The sequence below is a fragment of the Eurosta solidaginis genome, chromosome 1, assembly GCF_040869045.1.
Source record: "Eurosta solidaginis isolate ZX-2024a chromosome 1, ASM4086904v1, whole genome shotgun sequence".
In the NCBI taxonomy this organism is placed as follows: domain Eukaryota; kingdom Metazoa; phylum Arthropoda; class Insecta; order Diptera; family Tephritidae; genus Eurosta; species Eurosta solidaginis.
Window position 1 is genome coordinate 384,032,331 of NC_090319.1, and position 26,900 is coordinate 384,059,230.

Here is a 26,900-nt window from a genome sequence, read left to right on the forward strand (position 1 = left end):
TAAATAATACACCCAGAATGTTGAAATTTGACATGTGTACTGATATTGAGACTCTTGATAAAAATTTGGAAACATTTTTTCAAATGGGCGTGACACCGCCTACTTGTGACAAAATCAATTTTACAAATATTATTAATCATAAATTAAAAATCGTTAAACCTATTGTAACAAAATTCGGCAGAGAGGCTGCCTTTACTATGAGGAATGCTTTGAAGAAAAATTAACGAAATCGGTTAAGGACGACGGCCACTTTTATATAAAAGATTTTTAAATGGGTCGTAGACGAAAATAATAAGCTATATCTTAGCGAAAAAGAGCTTTTTATCAATAGAATTTTACTCTTTAAATTGAATTATAACATTAAATTGGAAAACACTAAATTTTTTGAAAATGGGTGTGGCACTGCCCCTTTTATGACTAAGCAATTTTCTATGTTTCGGGAGCCATAACTCGAAGAAAAATTGACGTATCGTAATGAAATTGTGTACACATATTTTCCTTATCAATTCTTATTGTAAGAGGAAATGAAGTAATTTTTTTTTAAAACGGGCGGTGCCACGTGTTATGTAGAAAAGTAATTTATCTGTAATGAAATGAGTATATATCGTTTGTTGACACCCGAATTTAGACACCTTTACTTGTTTTTTTTTTTTTTTTTTTTTGTCGCAACAATTAATAAACGAAACAGGCCTCAATAGTTGAAGGAGAAAACTCATTGCAAACACTGGCATGCAGATGATTGTAAATTTTAAACAATCCATGATAATACACTGAATGATTGTAAGCAATCCATGATTGCAATTAGATACTCAGATATCATTTCAGACTAAAATTCTTACAATCACAAAAAAAAAATCACTTCTGAATAAAGTCTAATATGATTTCAATGATTGCTGCACTTGTTATTTCGGCGAACAGATGAATTTTCATTGAAAAGCTTTTCAGGGCAAATATACACTCGGAGTGTTTGCCAAACCACTGCCGAGAAGCGACCCCGCCTAGAAAATTATTTTTTAATTGAAAAAACTTCAAAAGTCGTAGACTGTCATGTGCCATGGAAATACTTCTGTGAGGAAATTAAATCTTCCATCAAAGTTTAAAAACTACTATCTAGGATAATAAGGAAAACTGGGAGTTGCCAAGTAGTAGTGGGTTACCCTTTTGAAAGCTGATAAACGCACAATTACGCATCGGAAAATAATGCGGAAGAGCTGTAGACAGTAAATACACTCCGACCACGGAGAGAACTCGCTAGGATTGACGACTGATAACGATATCAAATAGACGGTGAAGCCTTTCTCAACTGTATCTCAGAATGGACCATCATGGATGGTCTTAATTTAATTGAAGTAAAGCCAGCCTTGAAGTGAGCAAACTGCATATTACGTAGCCATAGAATCAGTGAGGAAGGGCGTGTCTCAAAGCGGTATACTGTCAAATATTTTGGGGACTTTGGAATAGACATGCCTGCGTATGTAATGTTGGGTTGAGCGCGACTGAAGACTACCATTCCACAAACCACAAAAGTGCAACGATACCTTATGTATCGCGAAAGCTTGAGCTCTAATAGAAATATTACGTTCTTTAATGTGGGACGAAAAAATATCTTATACTTTGCCTGAACTGCGATGGAAAACTTGAACTCACAATATATGTAGACGGAAGGTTGGCGCAAATATACAAAAATCGCGGACGATACGATACAGGTATAATCCGATGATTCCAAATTAATGCAAATAGTAGGATCTGAGGTGTGCTTTGCTGATCCGGTATAATCAATCATATTCTACAAGCTGTCAGATCACAATACTATCTTTATAGTGAGCTGACTTCCGACAACCAAAGCAGCAAAGTTACTGAAGGAAAACTGCGTAAACCGCAGTCCAGTAACATTTACATGCATTTTTGCGTGCGTGTCCGGCGCTGCTCAGACTAAGACTCCAGCTATAAGGAGGTACATAGTTATCAAATCTCGAAGCAGGAAAACTCCAGTTAGAATAAAATGGAGTTATTTGTAACACAAACCATGCTTTTTAGTTATTACACGTTGAATCTATGAGGGCGCAGTATATTGTTACTTAAGCCTTATGATCATATTTTTGGTAAGCATCTTTAACTTAAGTACACACAACAGCACACAGAAAACTAGCAGTGGCAATATGTTTATTAAACGGTTTTATTTAGGTTGACTTGACAGGCTGGCTGGTTGGATGGCTGGCACGAATTTTGTAGTTGAAATTTAAGTAACTTCTCGATAATCTACAAGCTTGAAACTTGGAATATAGTTCAGAACCCGATGACAATGCAATATTAAGAAAATAATAATACATAAAAGAATAGAAAGCGACCTATGAAAAAATCGCCGCTAGGTGGCGCAAGGATCGAGATATTCACAAAAATCGTATTTGTGGTCCGATTTGGCTCATATTTGGAACACATAATACATACATAAATAGAAAGCGACCTATGATGTCCGATTTGGCTCATATTTGGAGCAAATATTACATACAGTCCGGTAGAAATGACATCAAAATACCATGGAGTTGGAGGAGGGACAAGCATACGTGGCGCAGAGTTCAGTAAAGTCTTTGGAAGGATTATGTATTGAGGACCTACATTGTAACAAATTGTCAGGAAAGAGTTCATGTAATAATGAGTCACTAAATGAACTAAATGGAATGAGAAATAATAGGCAATTAAACTAACTAAAAACTTGAAAATAAAATAATTAAAAAAAAAATTTTAGTTAAACGGTTTTATTGAAAAGAATACTTACATGAAGTAATAATAATACGAAAAGCTAGAAAATAATTTGGTATGTACTAGGTACTAGGTACGCGCCTTGTTGGACGGCCATAACCGTTTAGACGGTTAAGCGCCAATTAAGTAAGTAAGTAAGTAATGTACTAGGTACTAGCCATCACACTCCTCAACAACTCCTCATCAATCTGCGGCGTTATCAGAAAATTAAATAAAAGCGTTGGACGCGTAAATTTCTATTGATAGTCATATATAAGATTAACTGAACCCCAATCACATTTTTAGAAATTTCACGCGTCCAACGCTTTTATTTAATTGTCTGATAACGCCGTAGATTGATGAGGAGTGTGATGACTAGTGCCTAGGACCTACCTAATTATTTTCTAGTTTTTAGTATTATTATTACTTTTATTTTAATTATTTTATTCAAAATTTGGTCAACTAAATTCTTCCTTTATTGTTCTCAATATTTTATGAAAAAATGTCTATGAATTTTCTAAGTGAAACCATGCAAACCTATCCCAAAAGCGGGTTTCGAAAAAATTTTAAAATTCGAAAAAAAAGTAAGAAAATTTCGAACTTTATATTTTAAACTAGAAGACCCGGCAGACGTTGTCCTGCCCTAAATTTTGCCAATCTGCATACATTTTAATAAGCTTTTTTCGGCTGACTCTGTCCTCCCCACTCTTCACTTTTTCCTAATCCTTTTATTCAGTCCTCCCTCCGTCTTTTTCGCTTCATCTATCTCCATTTTCGTCTCATTCTATCTCTTTCCCAATCTCCTTCTCTCTTTTCTGTTCTCTCAATTTCTTCTCATTTTTCTGCATCCCTTATTGCCTGTCCCAGAAGGTGGTATGTATTTTATTCCAGTCCCAGTCCCAGTCCCACTCCGAGTCTCAGTCCCTGTCCTAGTCCTAATCCCAGTCCCAGTCCGTCTCTGGATAAAATATTACTCTGTACTAAAGCACTCATCAATAGCTTTCATTTGATATCCACATTTTATAAACACATTCTAGGGGTACCCTGCTCCACGTTTTGGCCTATATCTCGAGACCCGAGTCACCCAGGGGTATGAAAATAACCTCTACTAAAACACTCATCAACAGCTTTCATGTGATAACCATATTCTATAAACACATTCTAGGGGTAGCCAAGTCCACGTTTTGGCCTATAACCCGAGACCATAGTCACCCAGGGGTATGAAAATTACCCTCTAATAAAGCACTCATCAACAGCTTTCATTTGATATCCACATTTTATAAACACATTCTAGGGGTACCCTGGTCCACGTTTTGGCCTATATCTCGAGACCCGAGTCACCCAGGGGTATGAAAATAACCTCTACTAAAACACTCATCAACAGCTTTCATGTGATATCCATATTCTATAAACACATTCTAGGGGTACCCAAGTCCCCGTTTTGGCCTATATCTCGAGACCCGAGTCACCCAGTGGTATGGAAATTACCCTCTACTAAAGTGCTCATCAATAGGCTTTCATTTGATATCCATATTCTATAAACACACTCTAGGGTACCCGGGTCCACGTTTTGGTCTATATCTCGAGACCCTCGTCACCTAGGAGTATGAAAATTACCCTCTACTAAAGCACTCATCAACAGCTTTCATTTGATATCCATATTCTATAAACACACTCTAGGGGTACCCGGGTCCCCGTTTTGGCCTATATCACGAGACCCTAGTCACCCAGGGGCATGAAAATTACCCTCTACTAAAGCACTCATCAACAGCTTTCATTTGATATCCATATTCTATAAACACACTCTAGGGGTACCCGGGTCCACGTTTTGGCCTATATCTCGAGACCCTAGTCACCCAGTCACCTATCCTGTATTTCAAGTTAGATCAAACTACACACGGGGTGCAAAACAAAGTCAAAATCGGTTCAGTAGTTTAGGAGTCCATTGGCCTCAATTGTGTGACACGTGTTTTTTATATATTAAGATTATCTTGACAGAGTACAAATAGATCTCCCAAAGTTCGATTTGATTTTTGACAATTTTGTTTTTTAAATGTAACACCATTTTCTTTCAAAAAAAACCATTGGAAAAATATTTCGCTTTACTTTGTTACACTAAAATTTCTTGAGCCCCAAACTCAAAAAAATTCAGTCCCAAATAAAAAGTTTATAATTTTCGTCAAATATTCTCGAATTTTCGAAATTGATTTGCATTATTTCTTTAAAATATCGCAAATAAAAAAATTTAACCGACAAAATTTGATAAAAATTGTCACTGCTGATTTTCTAATCTCTGCTGTATATACAAAATAGTTAGCTAAATATTTTGTACGTCGAATCACATGCAACAACTACAAGAAACGCAAAGCATGCGCTAAAATCAAATTCAACAAGTTGCTAACAAAATTTTTAAGCCAATTTTGGTTGATTCAAACTCAAAAACGTTTGCTAGTTTTCTATGTGCAATACGCGTGGAGTTGATAAATATTTTTGCGCACTTAACCGATAATATAACGAGCGAAATACCAGCATGGCCTAGACCAAGTTGTGAGGATCTACTTTTAACACGCACGAAAAATGCGTAACTTTTACATCATCACTGCAACTACAAACGGGATATTCAAAAAATAATGAAAAATAATCAAAAAAATTTACAAAATGTTTTTTTTAATTTTTTCAATCAAACAGGAACCCACCCGTTGGCCTGACCACAATCCGCCATACAAGTTGTTTTCTTTATGCCACAAAAATTAGATAATTTTACAGAAATGCCGCCAGTCAGACAGACAGATAAAGTTGCTCTCGATTACAAAAATGTACACAAACAAATACAAAAATAATAATTTCATGTCACCTTCAACTACCGGCTTTGTTTATGATCCAATATTTTAAGCTGGTTTGTAATTCCCAAATGGATGAGGGACTTCATTGGTTTAATGGAAAATTGCACTTAATAAAGTTCAATGTGCGGTTGCGTACGCAATTGTGAATTAAAGCAGTAAAAGTGAAGTTCGAAGCATTTTATGTATCGCCAAAATGAAAACTAAGACAAGAAAAGGTATAGGGAAGCTCATAGAAATTATGCCTTTGATAACGTCATGAGCATTAACCTTGTGATCTTTGATTAGATGGCAGACAACACCAATACAACTTGATGGATATTGGAATTTTTTTGAGTAATCATTTGTCAAATTTGATTGGAAGAAAAGTCAATTTCGATGTTGTGCTATCTTCAGCCTCAATTTGTTGGTCCAATCTGTACAGCATCTTGTATTAATAGTTTGTAGGTACATATGGGGAAATGCTACCAAAACAATTGCAACATAGTATTAATTAAAAGCTAAGTAAGAGTTCAAGGGATTGATAAGCTCAGTTCATAGCTTCCTTAACCCAAATATCAATTTCATCTACGTGAGACGAATCCTGTTAAATATATGGATGTATCATACATACATTTAGCAGGCGATGCTCTGGCGACCCCAAGTTCCTCATGGAACTAGGGGGTGGGTGGCCGGATGGCCTAGAAAATTCAATGTCGTCACGTAAATCGTTCCCGAGATGGTAGGGCTAGTACCTTAATGGTGTTTGTTACCGGAATGTACCAGATCTATATCTGGCAAAGAATCATCAACATTGATAACACTCACAACCCTTGCTGGCTCGAATCCCACTACCGGGAGAAAAGGCTTTGAAGAAATTTACAAGGTACAATAGAAACAGCTGTCGCCTTGTCCGTCCTGATGTCACGTTATTTAAATTTTTCCCAAATTATTAAACAAAATGCCGATTAACTTAAAGCGATTTATAAATTGTTAGGAAATCATAGTGAAAACAAGAGCGAAATGCTCCAGTGGTACACTGAAAGAAAAGGTGCTAGTAAAATCAACAAATCGGTTCTGTTGTTCTTGACTTAACGGAGATTCGGTGAAATTGATCAAATTACGGTTAGTTCGACCGAGTTCTTTGTCAAAGGAGCAAATTCAGTCGTTTCAATAGAAGAGAAATTGTCGCTCTTAAGTTAACAAAATTCTATAAAATTGACAGATTCCTGGTCAATCTAACTGATTTTTCTGTTAACACAACTGATCTCACCGGTCATTTCAACAGCGATCAACAGTCAATAAATGAGCAAATTTCAAGGAGAATTTTATGCTCACTGCGCTCTCTACTTTGTACTTATGGCGATGGTGCCACTTGTTTAAAAAAAAATACCAAAATAAGAAACCCACCAGATCGAACACAAAATGGGAAAACAACAAAAAACTAGTTTTTCAGTTATCAATGCAAAACGAAAAACCCTTTTTTGAATTTACTGTGCAAAAAATTATAAGATACCGGTACACCTATTTATCGGGTACAATTTGCAACTTCTTCTCCAAGCGAAATGCAAAATTGCGCCCTCTTGTTGCATAAGTTTTGTTTGAACGAACAGGATTTTTCCAAAGTTAGTAACATTTTGTTCAAGTTTTTACGAATTTTCACTCACGCGAACGAATTTAATAAGATAGTAAAAAAAATCCTTTTTTAATGTTGATGTTTCCGAAAACATAAAAGTTTGAGTTGTTTTGGAATCGTTTCAACTTAAAAAGTTACTAAAATTTAACTTGCCGAATTACATATAAAGTTGCCCCTGTGGTGAATTACCTTCTAGCAATTTGATTCTTTACTTTTCTATAACTTACAAGTTCTCTATTTAAAATGTTATGTCAAATATTTATACAAGTTTTGTTCGAAACAATCAAGTGTGGCAACTACATGCGAGAGAAGAAATTGAGAATGAGCTGAGCTGCAACCGAATGAATTGAGAATCAGTTTTGTGACTATTACTTTCAGTTCTATTTGCAAAGCGAAGTTCAAAACTATAAATTAAATAAATTATAAAATATAAAATTTGGTGAAAGTGCGTTTAATAAAACAAAATAATAAAGTGTATAATGTTTAATGTGTGCCAACATATTTGATGTAAGCCCAATTGACGTTCGGTCAGTAAGCGTCACCGTGGTGTGATGGCAGCGTGCTCCGCCGTTCGCACAAAGCAGCATCAAAATTTTAGAAATAACGTTTTTCAATTAGAAGAACATTTTTCTAAGCGGGGTTGGCCCTCGGCAGCGTTTGGCAAGCGCTCCGAGTATATTTCTGCCATGGAAAAGCTCTCAGTGAAAACTCATCTGCCTCGCAGTTGCCGTTCGGAGTCGGCATAAAACATGTAGGTCCCGTCCGGCCAATTTGTAGGGAAAATCAAGAGGAGCAAATTTTTGCATGTCTTAATGGTCCCCAAGTTATATTAAATACAATCACGAAATAGTCCCAAATTTATACAAAAGCGATTAGAATTTATTCAGAGATGGTGCAAAATAGATTCGAAAAACAATTCCAAGGCAATGAATACTTCTGAACGAATAATAGGACTAAGAACGTCACACTGGTGCTTCCCAAGCGGAATTTACTCTGGAATGACGGATAAAACGAACCAATCAGGGTGCACAAAAACCCTAATGAGTAATCGCCTTTGAATTTAAAAAAAGGCTGCCGCATGGGATATCAACCACAGCCATCCTCGAAACTCCCCGCTGACCTTGGCATAATAAGGCGTTAAAACGAACTCTAACGAATCCTACCACTAATGGTATCAGTTATAAATCCTGCGATCCGATGATGAAGCTGTTAGGTAAAGAGCAAACAGCTTCGTATATACCGGGTCGACTATATCCTTCCCAATTTTGATGACAAAAAAGGACTGTCTACTTACAGTGACAGTTTCCGACACAAACTATAGGATTTTCTTTTCCATTAGAACAAATTGAAAATATTCAGATTCAACAACACATTTTTTAAAAAAGGCTCTAAAATTGGTTTCTCGGGTTCATCGACCGTGTACTAATCTAAAATTTTCCCTTTCTTTGGGTTATTGTGTCTTGGAAGATGCCAGGGAGCATATAGTACTTTCACTCATGTAACATCTGCAACCCCCAAGAACGCAGGAAATGGCGAGACTCCAATTTTATTGCCGTCAAGCAAAACTGCAAATTGTAATGAAGTTTCCTGTAAAAACCTTTTCCTTCTCCCAGCAATCATTGTTATCAAGCTCGGCGAGCTTCTCAATTATTTACTACTATCCGTTGAGTAAAAAGCTTTGTCCGGATCGATGGCCGCAATTTGGGACCGAAAAATCCTCACACGGTATGAGCCAACCAGAGAAGTCCGCAAAAGGCTCCATTAGGACTCCCTGCACGGTTTGCCTATCCTACTTGGCCTCCAAATAAAACGCACCCGACAAATAACTGTCCTTGCTTCTGTAAATGCAAAGTTCTTAATAATAAAGTGCGAAAGGATTATTGTTGTTGTTGAAGCTGAACAAACATTCCCCGAATGATAACCCCTTTTGTTTTTATTTGAGCTACCTAACGTGTAAAAAATGGACGCTAGTAATGATTAGAGGTGAAAATATTCATCGATTTGAGCTTTAATATTTTTTGCGAGCAAAGGAGCATATCATAGAATTTACCGCTTTAACAACTACAAAGGAATGAATTGAAGGAGAGTGAACATAACGCCCAACGGGTTAAGGGACTTAAGAAGATTTACGTGATAAGTCATGCCTGTTGTACGAGGCGACTAAAACCCAAGGTTTGAACGCTCGATGGACGACAACTAGCGGTCTAGTACCAGAAGGTATTACTCCGTCCATCTCTATAGCCTCTCTTTATTTTCTGCGAGGTTTTTGTGGCTGCAACAACAAAGATGGAATATACTTTAGGAGGAAAATAATGTGGAGTTTTAAGGCTACCTACTTAAGCTACCGACTCAACCTTTTGACAGGACCAACTCCCAAAGGAGTTCTTAATGGTCAGAACTCCGAGTTCTGATCTCACATTCAATGTGCACACAAGCAGTGAAGACAAAAAAAGTTATCCTCACGTTCATTTACATGGCACTTACAAATCGAACTCACGATCGCTTTACATAGTCTAACGCTAGACAAGTCCTTTCATAAATCTTATCTCCAAAAACACTTTTTAATTTCTGCAACGATACAAAAAATAAGAGTGAATTTAATAAAATTTTGTTTACAAACAAGAAAGGGAGAATGCAAACACTTAAGTCATCACGCTGCTGGCCGCGTATTACAACCAACTAATTGAAATTAATACCTTCACAGAAAGCTTCCTGAATTAGACATGCAGCACCTTCTGCAAGATTTAAATTTCATAGCTGGTTGCAATTGAAAGTACGATTTACAAAAAAAATGTTGCCGCTATCACAGCCATCGCTAACAGCTCCAATACAAACGTAACAAAGCTTGACTGACAGGCAGACACACAGGTAAATCGACGAGACGTTCGAATGACTTGGTTTGAAGAACAGCATCTGCTTGATAGGTGGGCACCAACTGCTCGTGCAGGTAGGCATCTGCAATGAAATGTTGCTACATCACGCACCATGCACCTCTACTCTGAACTCTGGTCAGCACTGATTTGTTGCATGCCAACCACATTTCAATTTTAACTTCCAACTTGGTTGTATCACTTTTTTTCACACTTTTAACATTTTTATAGCTTGATTTGTAACTGCTCAGTTATAGTTTTCCTTTTACAACTTCGGGTGAGTGAATTTTTGGCGACTGGTTCTCGATTTGACTGGATGTTTCAGTCACGCGCACTTTCGTTTATAGTGAATCGAGCTCCTCAAACAAGGAAAACTGGTCCTCTACTACGTCTGCATAGGAAAATAAGTTTTTTTTTTTACAATTAAGTTGTGTGATGTAAAAAAATGCGTCATATCATGGCCGGCTATGCAACGTAATGTTTAAAATATATCTGATATGAATTTCAAAGGTTAGTGACCTTATATCTATGTATTCGGAGCTCAATTATGTTGGATTAACCTAAAAAAAAAACTTACAGGACGTTCGGTATGAAAGGTGGCTCACGCTACCACCACACCACAACGGCTTGCTGTTCACATCTGGCGTTACTCAGTGCAACAGCGTTGACTATAAAATTAGTTTTGATGTTACTGAGAAAAGTGTTAATACTGCGCTTTATTTCTTTTACGTGCAGTAGGTTTCGTTGTCTTAGGCTCTATCCGTTATCCGTTATAACAATATCGACAATGGAGTGGCTGATAAGAAAGAAAGAGAATGGAAGGGAAAGGTAAGGACAGGAAATTAAAGGAAAGGAATGGTAAGTAAACGAAGGGAAAGAAAAGAAAAGAAAAGAAAAGAAAAGAAAAGAAAAGAAAAGAAAAGAAAAGAAAATAAAAGAAAAGAAAAGGAAAGGAAAGGAACTCAAAGGAAAGCAAACGAAAAGAAAGGAAAGGAAATGGGCATGTCTTTCTTTTCTTATTTTTGTTATCGAAACACAACCGATTTATTTCCAAAAAGTTATCGTCATGAAGTCAAAGAAATATCGATATTGTAACGAATTTACTGCAATTCCGCTTATTTCAAATCTTCTACTAAGGTTCGAATCACTAAACTGTTGAATAAAATAACTCCAATATTGAATAATGGAAAAATGGCCTTTATTAAAGTACTTCACAATAAATAAATCCAATATTGCCCGACAGATTGCGTGCCTAATCAAAACTGAATTCCAGCGCCTCTACATTTGCTGCCTTTTATGCTCTCTGATTTCCTCGTTTGCATCTTCTAGGCGCTTCCATTTCCAGAATCTACTAGTTGGCCATCAGTTATCAAATTTCTCAGCTGTAACTACAATTGCACGATTTTATAGCTTCTCTCATTGCATACTTTCGGGAGTATCTCAGATATATGCATGTGGTTGTGCGTTGCTCTCAGCTGCGTGTACCTACATATGTGTGGACATAATGGTTGATTCGTTTATGTAGATACATAATGATTGATTTATGGATGTGCATACAAGGCGCTGCTTAGCATCGGCTTAGAGATGGCAGCACCCCTTAGTGTTGCTAATATTCATAACACTGCCCTCTCCCGATGTAAACGCTGCCAGCTTTTCCAAATGAACCACTTTCATTTTGGTTCGTGGTTTACCAATAGCTTGTATGCGGTACACTATATCGTTGATCCGTTCTACAACTTTGTATGGGCCTTCCCCATTACACTGCAAATTCTTTGTGGGTTGTATAACAGCACCAAATCTCCTTCCTGAAACCCTTCCGAATTAATTGCTTTATCGTACCTGGCTTTCATCTTGTCACTCATAGTCTTTGCTCGTTGCCTTACCAGATCGTGTATATCTCTCAGCTCTTCTTCCAAGACAATAGTGTATTTCTTGACATTTCTCTCTGCATCGGCATCTATCCCATACTTTAAATCAGCTGGCAGTCGAAGGTCATTGGCAAAAATTATCTTTGCGGGAGTTTGGCTCGTTGTCTCATGTACTGCCGATCGGTAGGCCATCAAGATTAATGATATGTGTATATTCCAGTCCTTATGGTACTTGTCTACTACTTTCCTTAAATGCTCCTCCCATGTTCTATTGAAGCGTTCCACCATACCATCGGACTGAGGATGCAATGCAGTTGTCCGTGTTTTCCGAATGCCCAACTTCTTGCACATTTCTTGGAACACAGCTGATTCAAAATTCCTGTCTTGGTCAGAATGTAACTCCATACCTTGCAACCCAATCGTTTGTAACCACTTCTGCTACTGTTTCTGCTTCTTGGTTTGGGATTGAGTATACCTCTGGCCATTTACTGAGATAATCCATAACCACCAGCACGTATTTGTTTCCGCGGTTGCTAGTAGGAAATGGACCTGCGACATCCATGGCGATCCTTTCAAATTGTGCACCTGAAATATACTGCTTCATCCGGCCATGACTTCGTGTTTTGGGCCCTTTCGCTCTGTTGCAAACCTCGCAGTTGGCAATCTACTCGGTGACCGACTGATGGCAACCAACCCAATAGAATCTCTGCTTAATTTTCTCGAGCGTCTTCGTGATTCGAAGATGACCTCCACTTGGACCATTATGCAGCTCGCTGAGTACGTCAGGAATCCTCTCTCTGGGAACAAATATCAGTTTCTTCTTGCATTTACCGTCCTCACTCTCTCATAATAGATGAAGGCAACCGGATATCAGTTCTAAACTGTTCCACTGTGCCCAATATGACTTCGCAATGGGACTCTGCTGACATATCTTCTCTGTTTGGTCTTTCGTTTCGTTCGAGCCCTTGCATAGCATGTCACAGATCTGTATATTCTAGCTGACACTTCCTTAGCTGTTCCTTGTTCAATTCCTCTGTACATGTTATAGTCATTAGCCGGACATCTATAATGTCTTTTTAGCCTCGGCCTTTGAACAGTGCTTGCATTCCAAACTACATGGTCTTCGTGACATCGCATCAGTATTTCCATGGGTACTACCTTTTCGATGCTCAATAGAAAAGTCATAGCTTGGTAGTCGCTCGATCCACCGTGCCAATTGCCCTTCCGGATTACGGAAATGCAGAAGCCATTTCAACGCTGCGTGATCTGTCCTGACATGGAATCGCTGTGAAAATGTTTAATGCACTCTACCAATGCCAACAGCTCTCTCCGCGTAACGCAGTAGTTCCTCTCTGGTTTTCCAATCGAACGGCTGTAATATGCAACTACCTTCTCCTGTCCATCGACCAGTTGTGATAAAACGCCTCCTATAGCATATCCACTCGCATCTGTATCTGGAATAAATGTTGCTCCTGGAATCGGATATGCTAACATTGGGGCAGTGCACAAACGCTCCTTCAATGTTTGAAAAGCCACTTCTTGCTTCTTCTTCCATTCAAAAGCTTTATTTTTTTTTTTGTAAGCTCATGGAGGCTATGGGCTACGTTGGAAAAATTTGGTACAAATCGGCGGTAATATGTGCACAGTCCAAGGAAACTTCTCAATTTATGTAGGTTCTGTGGTCTTGGCCAATCCTTTACAGCCTCTATCTTTTCGTTCGCAGCGCAGATGCCCTCTATCGTTACCTTGTGACCCAAACAGTTTACTTCCTTTTTAAACAGCGCACACTTTTTGGGACTTAACTTCAGACCAGCGCCAGTTATTCTCTGGAAAACTTCCTCTAAGTTTTTAATATGTTCATCAAAGTTCTTGCCCAATACGATAATGTTGTCCAGGTACACCAAGCATGTTTTCCAATGTAGTCCTTTCAATAACTGATCAACCAGTCTCTCGAAAGTAGCTGGTGCATTACATTGTCCAAAGGGCATTACTGTAAATTGCCAAAGACCATCTCCTACGCTGAAGGCGGTTTTCTCTTTGTCTTCCTCCTTCATCTCCATTTGCCAGTACCTGCTTTTCAAGTCCAGTGTGGAAAACCATTTCGTACCAGAGAGCGAGTCCAGAGTGTCGTCAATTCTTGGCAATGGTAGCCTTTTTGGTAACGTCATTCAACTTTCGGTAGTCCACGAAACAGCTCATTTTTCCATCCTTATTCTTTACAAGTACTACTGGTGAGCTCCAGGGACTAGCTGATGATTTTATGACGCCGCTGTCGCTCTTTTTCTTGTATAATTTGACCCACAACTTCCTGCTTCGCCAGTAGAACACTACGTGGAGTTGACGTATCGCCTCTCGTCTCCAGTGCCAACTTTATGTTTCACAACATTGGTGCGGCCTGGTTTGGCACCATCCTGGTCAAATATATTTGCGTACTTTAGGAGCAGTTGCTTTTCCTTACTCTGATAATCCTCCTCTAGCCCCTCCGTCCATGCCGTGATGTCATTTGAAAGATCAGTATTACTAGATGAAACGTGTTCCTGGAGCTGTTCACAGTTAATAACTACTTCAGCCTCTTGGCATCTTCCTAAAATAGCTTCTTTGGTCAGTTTGATTGGTGATTTGAACTAATTGAGTACTCTTACCGGAATACGCCCATCTTGCTTTGTCATAGCGAGGGTTTTTCCTACAAATGTGTTCGGTGCTGATTTGTTTGCTGCTTCGACAACCCACAATTTGTTTGTCCCACAATCTCCATCAATCTTTGCCCAGATGACTGCTTCGGATTGTGGTGGTATTTGCTGACTCTCTTCCACCAGCACTCATTTTACTGCTGTAGCCTCTCGTAGCCGAAATTAAGTGGCACATCCATGTTCTTATATCGCATTGTCTTGCTTTGCATATCGATCTTGATGCCTTGGTCGATTAAGAAGTCCACTCCAATTATGATTTCATCAACAATCTCTGCCACTATAAAATTGTGTAGTACCCTGACGTTCCCAATTGCTACTTCACATGCTACTTCTCGAATTACCTGGGTGTCCTCTCCAGTGGCTGTACGTAATCTTGCTCCAAGCAATGGTCTTATCTTCTTGTTGACTTAATCGGATCGAATGATGGAATGGGATGCACCCGTATCTACAGTCAGTAAACGTTCCTTTCCATCCACATGTCCTCCGACAGTAAGATTGCTTGACCTTCTTCCAATTTGCGATATAGAGATTATGGGGCATTCAATTGAGGGAGCCAGCTGTCGTCTCTTGCGGCTGACTCGCTTTAGTTTAACGATTGAGTGAATTTTGAGATATGCTCCTCTCCTTCAGCTCTGCGTTTACGGCCACCCACATTGCTGGAACTGTTAGGATTGGTACTGCAATAACGTGTAATGTGCCCTGACTTTCCACATTTAAAGCATTTGACGGCACCATCGGTTTTCTGCTGCGTTCCTTTTAATGCTTCCAAAATTGTGTCTACCCAATCTGGCCTTCCCACTTCCACGCGATGAACTTTGTATGTGGGCTTACTCAAAAGTGACGCTGTTTTCTGAGTCAGCGCATGCGATACCGTTTCTGCGAATGTGGGTTTTGGGTTTGAATATACCGCTCGCTTCGTTTCTACGTCCCGAATGCCATTTATAAAACTCTGGATTTTTACCCTATCGGTGTACTCCACGGGTGCGTCCGCATTTGCCAAATGAGTCAAATTTCAACATCCTAAGCAAACTCTTGCAAAGTCTCATTAGCTTTTTGGTAACGGTTTTCTAATTCTATTTGATACATCTGTTTCCTGTGTTCGCTTCCGTACCTTCGTTCTACAGCAGCCATCAATGCGTCATAACTGTTCCGTTCGTACTCTGGAATAGTCTGTAAGATTTTGGCAGCTGGTCCTTTCAATGCTACGAAGAGTGCAGCAACTATATCTTCAGCATTCCAGTTGCTCCTGTTGCGGTCTTTTCAAATTGTAGCTTAAACACCTGGAAAGGAACAGAACCATCAAAGGATGGTGTTTTTACCTTTGGATTACTCGCTGAAACAGCTGGGCGGTTTAGTTGTAACTGCTCCATACGACCTTTTAACGCTTCTATCTCGGCATCAATTTTGTCCTCGGGTTGTACACTTTTTTGCATCCTGCTCTTCCAGTTTCACAAAAGCTGTGATGATACCTGTTCCGAAATTTTTACCGACATTTCAGATATACGTGCCTCTTGCGCTTCCAGTTGAGATGCCAAATATGTCTTCTGTTACTCCAATTGTGATGTTATACGGGTTACCTGCGATTCCAATTGGGATACCATATTTCCAGTTGTGATGAAATTTTTGTTTCCTGTGCTTTAATCTTTGATGTTATGCGTGTCTCTTGCGATTCCAGTTGGGATGCCATATTTGTGGATATTTGTGTTATGCGTGTTTCCTGGTTTTCCATTTTTGCCGATATCTGTGATAACAAAGCCAATATCGCATTATTCTAGCCACTTGCGACTGGACTCGTACTTCCGCTCTTCTCTCAATTTTTGTTGTTGTCTCGTCCCCATCAGGATAAAAGACATACTCGTCCACAACAATTCCTTGCGACTCCATTACCTCTCGTAGCCGTGCTTGAAGTTCGATCTTATTGCCGGTTGTATTCAATCCACGGTTCTCCAACTCCTTTTTCAGTTGCTGGATCCTCAATGGACTCAACTTTGCCATATCTAAGTTTTATTCCCAATCTTCGGAATTTATTCACCAATTCCTCTTCTGACACCAATTGTAACGAATTTACTGCAATTCCGCTTATTCCAAATCTTCTACTAAGGTTCGAATAATTAAACTGGCCTTTATTAAAGCACTTCACAATAAATAACTCTGCTATTGCCAGACAGATTGCGTGCTTAATCAAAATTCCAGCGCCTCTACATTTGCTGACTTTTATACTCTCTGATTTCCTCTTTCGCATCTTCTAGGCGCTTCCATTTCCAGAATCTACAAGATGGCAATCAGCTATCAAATTTCTCAGCTGTAACTACAATTGCACGATTTTATAGCTTCTCTCATTGAATACTTTCGGGAGTATCTCAGATATATTCATGTGGTTGTGCGTTGCTCTCAACTGCGTGTACTATATATGTATAGACATAATGATTGATTCGTTTATGTAGATACATAACGATTGATTTATGGATGTGCATACAAGGCTCTGCTTAGCATCGGCTTAGAAATGGCAGCACCCCTTAGTGTTGCTAATATTCGTAACAATATTTTATAGGAGCGTTATTAATTTTTTATCCACGTAATAAAGATTTGTTATCGAAAAGTCATCAATATGCTATCACGTCGCTTTATAGATTTGTTATTAAATATTTAATAATTTACTATTACATATTTAATGATTTGCTTATCTATAAAGTTCTCGATTTTCTTTCGAGGTTTAGCCGAATTGTTATAAACGACTCATCGGTTTACTATGAAACAGATACCGATAAAACTTAAATATAAAATGAATGACACATCTGTGACCCGTCGAAAACAAACTGATAACTCGACGACAATTCGCTAGAGATAAATAAATAATAAACTTTCAATATCGATTGCTATCTAAAAAAAAATCCAACGAAGCTCTTCACATATAGCCCGAAATTATTTATTATTTTGTAAAGTTAACTTTGTCGTGAGTTAACTTTTATCGCTGGACGAGTTCTAGTTCGTTTAAAAACATAAGTTTTCTGTGCGAACACCTGTCCCTTTAACCCTAGTTCGGCCGACAATTTTTACACCTATTTTTGGCCGATGCATTCTGCCAGAAAAATAATAAAAGTATTCAATCCGTTACATTTATCTATGACTAAAATTATAAAACCTTATTTTTTCTATTTTTTCTACTTAAAATTCCTTAAGTTAGGATGTTACGGAAACTGAGTTAACAAAATTTATTAAAAATATGTTTTTTTTTTTTTGTGAGGGGAGAATATGGAAAAGTCACCCCGGTGACTCGTTGGGATTCAAGGGGTTGTGTAGCGCAATATATAGCTTCTCCAACCCAATTGTCAACCTCACCTTCGAGCGGCGAATCCCGTTTCACTAACAGACGAGGCTCTGGCGACCCCAAGCTCCTCATGGAACTTGGGTGTGGGGAGGGAGGGATGGCCTGAAGGTTTAATGTGGCCATATAAATCGTTCCCGAGATGGTCGGGCCAGGACCTTAATGGTGCTGTGTTACCGGAGCGTATCGGATCTGTATCCGACAAAGGACCTTCACATCGATAACACTCCCCTAAGCCTTCGGGGAGTAACCTAATCGCTACAACAACAACAACAACTCGTCGGCCGAACTAGGGTTAATCATCGAACTTCGGGAGCACATGATACTTACGCCTTTTTTTATAAGTGGGGCCAGTTCGGAAATTGCATAGGGATGTGCTAACGAACATATGCAAAATTGGGTTATTAATGAGGGCTTTTCTTGTGAATTTCAATTATGGTCTAGGGGCTTCCCCAAAGCTCATTTAATGATCGCGAAAAGGGTGCAAAATTACTAGGTTTAATACTCTCGATTAATAACTATTTCGACTGATATATGTAGTTATATACAAACACCTCTACCCAGCAACATAATTACTGACGAGGGCTTTCACTTTTTAGCAATAAAAGATCATACAATAAATGAGTTCCTACTACTTTGAGAAAATTTCTTTTATGATTCAGTGAAAGATATCAACGCCCATTTGCTGGTGGTTAACTTTAATGTAGGCGATCGCATTAAGTTCATTCCATGAAAGGAAACAATCATTTACACTTTTATATATGTATGAACTTTTTTATAAAATGTTCATTTATTTACGTGCCCACACTCTTTTCTACTATGCTTTACATGAATATGCAATTGAATGTATGTACATAATAAGCAATATTTATGATTTTAATCTGCAATTACAGTATCTGAAAGAGTAAGAAGTTAAATAAAGGAATGAAACTCAGATATGAGGGCAAACACGAGCTAATAAAATACAATTCATTGAAATTTGACTTTTGTGGCGAAAGTTGAAATTATTAAGTTGTCCAAATGCAATTACCGTTGCTGTAGAATTTGAAAGGATTTTTGGTGATAACCAAACAACAAAGGTAACAATTTATAGAGCTTTATCAACACTAGGTAGGCTTTACTGATAACTACAAGCATTTGCCGTTTTTTTACAATTCCCTTTCACATTATAAATATTTGCAAATCTTTAAAGGTAACTATCAAGTAAAAGATTCAAAGTTAAACGGAATGAAATATCATTGAATGACGCTAAAAACTGAAAGATTGGATTATTTCCTAGCCATTCCAGAATGACCAAATTAATAACTGGAATAAATAGTGATTAATAATTAATAATGGAATAATTTCACATTTTTCATGGCAGAAATCCCCAAAAAAAAATACCCAAACACAAAACCCCAAAGAAAAAAAATACCCAAACACATAATCCCCAAATTCAAAATCCCCAAAATGAAAATCCCCAAATTCAAAATCCCCAAACACAATTATAAGCGCGGCCGAAGGCCACCTATGCAGAAAGTTTGTATGGATTATGAGCCTTTTTTGGTGGCGGCGATTTTAAACCTAATTTGAATTTCTTTCACACATAAGATGGGGATTTTGTGTTGGGGATTTTGATTTTGGGGATTTTGATTTGGGGTTTTTGTTTTGGGGATTTTGATTTTAGGGAAAACGTGGTATACCCCGTTCAGATTTTCAAATTTTTCATCAGACACAAAAAATGCTGTTATTTTATTTATTCTGCTTTTTAAATTATTGTAAATGGTAGGTTTTAGGTAAGAGCTTTAGCCTGTGGACTTGCGCCCTTTTCGTATTAAATAGGCAATTAAATTAAACAAATCTGCATAATAATGTACTAGCAGGTACCCGGCGTTGCTCGGGTTGGGCAGAAAAACTAAACAAGTAAGGAAGGTACTGTATATATCACCGATCTCTATGATTTTTTCAGACAAAAATATATGATATATACGTAAGCTTTCGTTGAAATTTGAACCCTCCAGCTCTTAAAATGGGGCAGTAATTACGAAAAGTTTCTTATCTGAACAATCGGTTGTGGGGGATATATACTATATATACACCGATCTCATCCATTTTTTCAGACAACAATATGTGCAATATACGAAAGCATATGGTGATATTTGAAGCTTCAATCTGATAAATTGAGGAAGATATGACAAAAATCCTCTTTTTCTGAAAAATCCGTTGTATGGAGGATATATGATATAGTGGTCCGATCCGGCCGGTTCTGACAAATGTCCAATCGGACACCTAAATACACCCGCTCACCAAATTTTATCAAGATATCTCTGCATTTCGAATGGCGTTGTGCCACCCTTCGATAGAATTATTTGTTCGGGCTTTGGTGATATTATACATATTCCATAATTCGATGGTATATAACTTCTTCCGACGTTGCTGTGTTCCAGGAAGCGGCTATCCAATATAAGTTATCTCGAAAGAATTTAATAAGTTTTGTATTTCGGAATTGTATTCCTTTTCTTCGGTATCCACATAAAATTCCAGTTCAGATATCAATCAGAATGCATCGATCACCATTTCCTCTGGAACAAATGCAAGTGCTAATAAATATTTCAAGTTCATCGCGAAAAGTGAACAATTTTTATAACTCGTTTGCAACCCTAATAATTGAATATGTCTCCAAATGTTTTTGGAAAAGTGGAAAAACATCCATGAAACAATGCTTCGGGAAACGAGTTTTTTACTGAATTAATTGCCGCCTTCTCGAAATCCAACATCACATATTTAGGTTTAAATGAGTTTCCTTGTTCTAATAAAGTCTACATTATGATATTATATGTTTCTTGTTTTTTGTTACATGCTAGTACATATTCCAAGGGAACTATTAAACTATTTAAACCTCCTGTAAATAATAGAATTTCAATAGAATCGAGAACTGTATTCAAATATATACATATAAATGAAACACTTGCCATGCAATGCGTATAATTGGGAAAAAAGTGGAGGAACAACAGAAAATGTGCCGCGTATATGAATCGAGGAGCAACTTGTTAAAAATTTCAAATTTTCTTCTGTGGAAAAAATGATTAGCCTTTCATCATTTGGCCCACTATCCTATAGCAAAAATTGTTTTCCATCTATTGTTTTTATAAACTCATTTTCAAGAACGAGTTCTTTGAGATTATTAGTATTTTTCGGAACGAAATTTAAAGCTCGTGTTCGCCTGACGGTGCGCATCATTTGATCGACTGAAGGGGGAATCGGTCTAACAGCTGTATTTGTATTTGATATGATCTGTCCTACAATATCTCTCGAGGTACTACACTCTTCAGCAGCCTTTCGTTTTAAGTCTTTTGCCAATCGATAACATTCCACTTTCCTAGCATATGGTGCATGTAAATGTATGCCTGTAATCTCCATGTTGTCATTATTTTCCCTAGTTCCACGTTGTTATATCGAATTAATCTGCCACCACAATTCGATTCACGTTTTTTACTAAACCATATTCACGAAGGTGAAATAATTTTGTGAATTAGAATAAAGTTCTTACTTGCTACAGAAAAAATAATCTGTTTCATTATACGACCTATCGAATGTATATTCAAATCCATCTGAGAAAATATTAGGATGTTTGTTCTTATGACTTATAATGCTGTCCATTCTGATAATAAGTGTTAACTAATTTTAAATCGCATTGGTGTGAATTCGAGCTCGTAGTAAAGAAATGTCGCAATGGTTCGATTATGAGAAAAATATCAAACAATAATTGTTCTCGAAAACGGTAAAATAGAGTAGGTGAGAGTTATTCGAAGACGAATTAAGAAAAATATATTTTCTTTGCCCTCGTCTTCTCCACACACAATAGCTTGTGTATCAAGGCGCATATATACAAAGTCACCTGTTTTAGTAGTGACAATAGCCGCTTTTTTTGCTAGAGAAAATAAAACGCTAGGTATATTAGCGAATTGCATAGAAATCAACGAAACAAAGTAAGCTCGTTCAGTTGGCTAAGCGGTTTGGTTGAGTGTCAAAAACGTACTATTCCAGAAGTAGAAATGTCAAAGCAGCTAAAAAACGTACCAATTAGCTGATAAACTTCCACCTTTAGGTCTCCGCTATGATGAGACTGTTCACCTAGTTGAAGCGTTTTTTCAAGCTCGTTTGCAAAAAAAGCAATTCATGTTTTTATGCCAGCGTACTTATGTATTTACATACGTACAATAATGAATGGAAAGCAATGGTAAACAAATTTTATGCACTGATAAAATTAAGCACTGGGGGGAGTGCAGACTAAAATCAAGTAAATGTTTACATACATTCTTACGTATGCATGCAAGAATGTATATTTATATGGGTATGAAAAATTACCAAAACACGTAAAAGTGATGACAAAAAATAAAGTCAGTGATCATACATTAAAATATATCAAAAATGAAAAACCAAACATTTAAGTAATCAGAAGGCAGAAAGACATTTAAAACTTAAAATTTGGAAAATAACCAGACGGCTGAAAAAAAAATTCACAGAAGTCAAAATTCAGAAAGTAATCAGACAGCAAAACGGTATTGAATCAGACAAAAATATTGAATTTTGGCCAAAATTTTATGTTTTTTTTGCTGTTTTTTTGATTACTTTCTGAATTTTGACTTCTGAAATTTGACTTCTGAATTTTGACTTCTGAAATTTGACTTCTGAAATTTGACTTCTGAAAATTGACTTCTGCAATTTTGATTTCTGAATTTTTGTTTCTGAGTTTTGACTTCTGAATTTTTGCTTTCTGAGAAGAGAGTAATGTTTTCTGAAAAAATGTGTTTCTGAATTTTTGTTTTCTGAATTTATGGGGGGAACCGGGAAATATGTTTCCTTAGGGAACACACATACACAAACAGAATTTGATTTTTATATATATAGATTAATACTTACTTACTACAAAAAAAATATGCTTTACAATCGAACAGTTAAATAAAGTAACTGAACGGTGAAACTTTTCAATATATGACTCAGACGAACTGGTTGAACTTGGCCACGCAACAATAACGTTGCAGAAATCCTTACACTATTAGGGAATAAAAAGGAGTACTTTCTTAGTGACGATCGTTTTATTTTTTTATTAAGTTCATCCGTTGGTTTTTTAGAACCCATAAACTTTTTAGAACTTGTAATTTTTTGAACTTACTTCTTTTGTGAACATGTAATTTTTTTTGAACACGTTAACTTTATGGATCCGAAAATTTTGTTGAAACCATTGAGTTCGATGGAACTGGTTAATTTTTAGAACGGGTTACTTTTTTTAAACCTCTTACTTTTTTTGGAACGGTATACTTTCGAACCGTTTATTTCTTTTTTTTTTTTTTTAAGCGGAAGACTTTTTCAACCGATTGCTTTTTGGAACTAGTTATTTGTTTTTTTTGCACCGGTTACCATTGTTAGAACTTTTTGAGAAGCAAGTCTTTTCGAACTATTTTCTTATTTAAGGCTGAACTAGTTCTTTGCGCTTTTTTCTTGTAATGGCGTGTTAGCTTAAGTTTTTGGGAAGCAGTTTCAATGGTTCCAATATTTCGTCAGATTTGGTGTTTGCATTTTGGTTTGTAGTTCTGATGTCGAATGGCTTTTATTTCCATTCGAATTTTTCGAAATTTAGACTCTGGTGTGAGGGTCATTTTCCCTGTCTCAATATTACCATAATAAATGTGTTCCCAAAACCTCATTCTTGGGTTTCTTCCGTTTTATTCTATATAACCACATTGGCAATGAAATAAAGGTTGTATATGCAATGTTTATCAAATGGATCTTCTGAGTTGCTGAAGAATTACCCGTTTTGGGTTTTCAATTACATGTCCATTCATTTATCCACACGTAGAATGGTTCTTGGCGTACTGTTGAATTTTACACTTTTTATTTCGTCTTATGTTTCATGCAGAAATATTGTGCTAACATTATCTGTGATATGTGTACATTATCTCTGCTAGTGGTATTAAAATGTATGTAATAGTATGAAGTTCCTTTACTAGTTTTGTTGTGTTCGTTGTCTTCTTCCTGTGTTTCCTTCAATATTATTCATATACTAAGGAATTCAAGGGCAAAAGATCCAAAATTATGTTCAGCGCTTCACTTATGGTGGTAACGACAATACGTACAATTCAGGAGCTCTACACCCTTGCTGAAATTTTAAGCCTTGTCCGCTTGCTGGAAGCTTGATCGTAACTTCTTGGCAATGGCTCGTTTGCAATCATAAATTGCTATAAAAACCTTTTACTTTCCCTGACTATGTCTTCTTTCGAGCTCTATCTTCTATTTTATTTTAGTCTCCATAGTCGCCAAATTTTTTTTTTTTTTCTTAAAGGCGAAACTATGAGCTGTTGGGGGCAGATCCGTTAGCGTATCTGGTTTCAGTGGCTCAGAATGCATAGGAATATGTGTGCTGCATGACCATATCGGCCAACTTGTTTTGTGCAGTTGCTGTGTGATTTGTCACTTTCAATTTTCATTATAATGTTTCTCAATAAAGCCCTATCACACCACAAATACAATACATTTTGAGATGCTATAGGGCTTTTATGAAAAAATTTCAGAGTGAGAGCGTTTAAGCATTGGCAGATGAGATAGGTTGATATGCCACTTAGGCCTCGAAATACGCAATTCCACTGACTTAGTTAGGTTTTGTTTTTGTCTTAATTAATTTTTTTAAAGGCGATAAAGTTCATTTATAATTGTGAAAATCATTTGTTTCGGTAAATTGATTCGCTACTTTAATAAACTACTACCCTAAAGAGTGAACTTTGATTGCTGCATTGTAAATGAAAGTAAGTACTTTATGTCCAAATGAAATATGAGCATTTTCAAGGTTCAAATTATAAATGTAATCACATCATATGCAAAGGCCACGGCATCCATCTCTTTGTCATATAACATCAGTTAACGTGGTAAATAAACGTTTATTGCCGAAAATTGGATTTGTGTTACATTTTATGATGAAAATATTATTCAAATATGTATGTACAAAAACTGTGCATCATTCAAATATACATAGTACATGTATGTACACATGTTCAAACTTTTAAAACTAAGTGGATCAACGCTTGCGGCCTTGATTATATAAAAATTACTTAGATCTTTCATAAGATGAATGTTACATATTTTTCAAAAGCCCATTACATTTTTTAATAGTTCAATATTGTTTGAAAGAAGCTTCAGTTCAGCGATAATATTCATCAAATGGACAAAGCCGATATGGAAAGAAAACGAGCCAGCGGCTATGACACACTTAAAAATGCATATGTAGGGGTATGTACATATGTACATATATAATTGTTTGCGGTTTTTTTTAAATGTCGTACAAATGCATTTATTCTCTTGTAAACTACAAACTCAGGTACAAACATCACAGATACATTTAGGAACAAAAAATCTGTTGACCGTTTTGAAACGGAGATGTTGGTGCCATTTGTGGATTTGCCGCTGGCCTTTGTACTGACAATAACTTTTCAAATACATCACAACATATGTACATATGCGTTGGCGAATTAGAACTTTGGCCCAGTTTAAAAAAAATAATTTAAATATCGTTTTACATGCTCTTTTTTTTTGCGATTACTCACAGACAGTCGCAAGAGTTATTGACGAAATTCCGTTACGTATCCGATATATGTTTGTTATGGCAGTACCCACATCCGGTATGACAATGACTTACCAACTCTTTAGGAAAATTGGTTCTTGGTACTTGAAACTGATTCAAATGGAATAAAGTTATTCATTTTAGTTGAAAGTTTCTATAAAATAATAGCAGATTTGGTAGACGTTTTTCTCTCTAAACTTAAACCTAGCTGGCAATTTTAATAGAATTTCAAGAAGTCTACTTTGCGCAGTGTTTCTATACTCGCTCATCTGTTACTTCTTCTTCTAATTCAAATTTTTTTCCTCTCCGATTTTTGCCACTTTCTTTCCTTTTTCCCATTCCGTCCTTACAGCTCCATCATTGTTTCGAATTTTGATTTTATCCCAGACAAAAAAGACTACAGTGTACCAGCAACTGCCGCCTGTGCAAACTTCAGAATAGTCATTCCTTCGAGAGAAGATTGGGGAATGAAAATAATGTGAGCCAGTGGATTGAATGACTGGTTCGCGGATTGATCGAAGTTAGACGGGAAGATTGAAGAGGACCTTTCCAGCAGAAACTCGATGTAAGCCCCAAGTTGGAGCTGCCTTAAAGTTCAATTAGTATGCCGGATCTTGATTGCGGTTGCGTCAAACTATTTTAAGATTAAGAACATTTGAGGACCGAGTCACATAAATATTCCTGCCGGATGTCCTAGCGCGCATGGGGAGAACTGAACCGAACGTAGATGTACGTAGGGAGTATGGAGTACCCTTGGCCACATATGGCCTTCTTCTTTATAGATGGGCCTCGAGTCACACAACTTACACTAGACGGACAGTACCTCTTGGGGCTAGCGAGATCACTAGAAATGGATAACAAGCGGTCCGCTGAAACTATTTGGATGACCAAGAATCATCTTTCTATAGTGATTGTAGTTTTAATGGATCACTGTGCAATGGGAGTCTACGCGGTACATCTCTACATACTAGAAAACCCTTTAAGCTGCAGCCATGTGAAGGATTCCGAGGTAGAAACATCGAGGAATTTCATGCTTGACTGTCCAGCTTTCGACAGAAATAAGCAAAGCTAGTTCGGTCTCGTCTCACTATGATCCCCGGAGGACTTATACAGGTTCGAGATCTGACTTTTACGATACTAAATCGTTGCTAAGCGCCGATTTTATTAATAGCTATAGCTTACGTCATATGTGACATCATAATGAACCTTCATCCCAGTTTCCTTTGCGGCGGTGGCTACCACTCAACCTATCCTAGACTAGCATCTACAAAACTCTCCTCTCTCTTGTCCAATTGCTCTTCCCCACCATTTACTTTTTCACATTCGGATCCTCAAACAAAGCATTCCATCTCATCCGGT

General features: G+C 37.3%; 1 protein-coding gene across 4 annotated transcripts in view; it reads right to left on the reverse strand.

The window, feature by feature from the left end:
* cysu (Curly Su) overlaps positions 1-26,900 on the reverse strand; it is a 136,368-nt gene that overhangs the window by 23,233 nt on the left and 86,235 nt on the right. The window lies entirely within an intron of this gene.